The following is a 2,745-nucleotide window of genomic DNA, read 5'->3' on the forward strand; positions in this document are numbered from 1 at the left end:
CATCACACTCTGGAGCAAGAACAAATTATTGCTGAAGTGGGTAAATATCTTGGAAGAGTTGTGTTAGGTAATACAGCAAAAACACCCTCAATAAATATTTCTTCTGAATCATTTGTACCCCACATATTTTCTAATGACCGCCATGTCCCATTCACCATTCAACTTCTGAGAATGCCATGGGGGAGTAGACTTATCCTCTCTCATGAAGTAATTCAAGCCTCTCTTTTGAGCCGTGCAAACAGATAATTAAATGCCATTGCCAGAACAATTCTTTCTTTCTCTCTCCTCCATCCATCCAAGATGCCAAAAGGAAAGCCTAAGGGGAAGAAAGTAGCCTCAGCCCCTGCTGTTGTGAAGAAGCAGGAAGCCAAGAAGTAGTTTGGGAAAAGATCCAAGAATTCTGGTACCAAACAGAACATCTAGCCCAAAAAGGACTTGACCTGCTTTGTCAAATGGCCCTGCTATAACTGGCTGCAGCTGCAAAGGGCTATTCTCTATGGATGTCTAAAAATGCATGATTAACCCATCATTAACCAGTTCACCTAGACCTTGGACCACCAAATAGCTACTCAACGGGTTAAGCTGGCCCACAAATATAGACTAAAGACAAAGCAAGAGAAGAAGCAGAGATTGTGGGCCCTGGCTGAGAAGAAAGCTCCTGGCAAAGTGGAAGTCCCCACTAAGAGCCCCCCTGTCCTCCCAGCTGGGGTTATTACTGCCACCACATTGGTGAAAAACAAGAAGGCTCAGCTGGTAGTGACTGCACATGATGTGGATTCCACTGAGCTGGTCGTCTTCCTGCTGGCCCTGCGTTGTAAGAAGTAGGCTCCCTACTGCCTTATCAAGGGGAAGGCCAGGGTGGGGCTTCTGCTCCACTGGATGACTTGCACCACTGTCGTCTTCTCACAGATTAACTAGGAAGGCAAAGGAGCTCTGGCTAAGCTGGTGGAAGCTATCAGGACCAATTACAGTGACAGCTATTTTAAGATCCACCGTCACTGGAGAGGCAACCTTCTGCTTCCAAAGTCAGTGGCTAACACCGCCAAGTTGGAAAAGGCAAAAGCTAAAGAACTGGCCACCAAACTAAGCTAAGTGTATGCTGTTGAATTTTCTGTACATAAAAGTAATAAAAAGTTATCTTTCCAAAAAAAAAAAAAAATCCCATTGCCAGAATAATAGTATAGATGCAAACAAACTAATACAACGTCATAGAAGAAAAACAAATGACTGTTCAGAGGGGAGTCAGGAAAGGTAATAGGAGGCAACAGTTGAGAACTGAAGAGGAGCATTTTAGGTGCATGTGTGGAGAACAAAAAGAGGCAGATAGGAAGCGAGGAGGCTGGAGAATCCTAGTGGGATTAATCACAAGTTGTCTAATCACGAGTGAAAAGGAGAGCAGAGTGGAAGGATGCAACTAAAGCTACTCCTGTTCCTACACACTGGTATACATGCAGCTCTTCAGACCAAAAACAAATATTCTTAAAAATTAAGCTGTTACTGCTTTTGGTAAAGATGACTGGACTCTTCCAAACTGGAAAAGATTCCCGGTTTTTCCTGCTCTCCATTAGAACTCATCCTTCTGCAGCTCCTCTCTCCCCAAAGAAGCCCCCAACAGTAGTTCTTATGCGGAAGGCCGAATGATGAGACGTTCCTCAAGCCGCACCTACCAGCCAACTGTTGCAAGCATCATTGACTGAGGAGATTCGCCTCATTTGCATCACTAAGTCAGTGCAGAAAGACAGTGGTAAATAGCAGCGGAAACAAAGAAATAGATCATTTAAATAAAAGAAAGGCACTGCCACCACCGTCTATCTGTGTCTCCTCCACTGAAATTCACCCTGGAGGGACCAATATAAACTAATATGAAAATATGCTCCCGTTGTATAAAGGAAATCCAATGAAATGGAATTCTAATTCTGCGTTTCTGACAGTCTAACAGGAAAACGAGAGATGCATGCAGCTGCAGTACTTCCAGTTTTTGCTGTACGCCACACTCAAATTCTGGAGATAAGAAGACAAGCCATAGTCATTGCTCTCAAGGATATAACGATTCTTTAAAGGACACAGATAGGTAATTGCAATGCAAGTTGGTCAAGTGTACAAAGAATGATACACAAAATGTCATGGGAGGATCCAAGAGGAAAGAATTATCCTATCCTTAAAGCTGGTTGATATTATGTAGGGAAGGGAGGATAATTAACTATGAAAACTTAAGAGGCTACATTTAAGCCAGAAGGTTAATAAACAGAAATGTTGATAAGGGTTGCAGATGATGTGGAAGATGGAGTGGCCTGTCAGGAAGGGGGGATAATGTACAAAATCTCAAGCATATGAAATAATAGGATCACAGCAATTATTTCTATAACGAGAAGAAAAAGAGATATCAGGGAGACTGGTGGGAAGCAATTAAGTGATGGGAGCAGGGATAGGAGTTTAAGCTAAAAATATTGCAGGGAGCCAGTTTGTAAGGCCTGCTTGCTATATGCCGAGAAAGTTGCATCATATCAGATGCTTGAAATGATCAGATTTGCTTTCCAAGAAAACAAAGTAGGTAGAAGGTGAAACAAAGGGATTTTAGTTAAGAAGATTTAAGAGAAAGTTATTTAATAATTTGGAGTGGCAGATGCTGTAACCCAAATCAGTGTTTATATTGACTGGGATAATTTTTAGAATTCAGTCAAAAAAGCAACAGCCAAAGAATATTTAATAACAATAAAGTGCTAGGCTTTTCTCCCAGCCCAAAAT

General features: G+C 42.0%; 1 pseudogene; it reads left to right on the forward strand.

The window, feature by feature from the left end:
• Nucleotides 1-300: 300 nt before the first annotated feature.
• Nucleotides 301-1,092, forward strand: LOC100687871 (annotated as a pseudogene).
• The last annotated feature ends 1,653 nt before the right edge of the window (nt 1,093-2,745 follow it).

The sequence above is a fragment of the Canis lupus genome, chromosome 5 (genome assembly GCF_011100685.1).
Source record: "Canis lupus familiaris isolate Mischka breed German Shepherd chromosome 5, alternate assembly UU_Cfam_GSD_1.0, whole genome shotgun sequence".
Classification (NCBI taxonomy): Eukaryota; Metazoa; Chordata; class Mammalia; order Carnivora; family Canidae; genus Canis; species Canis lupus.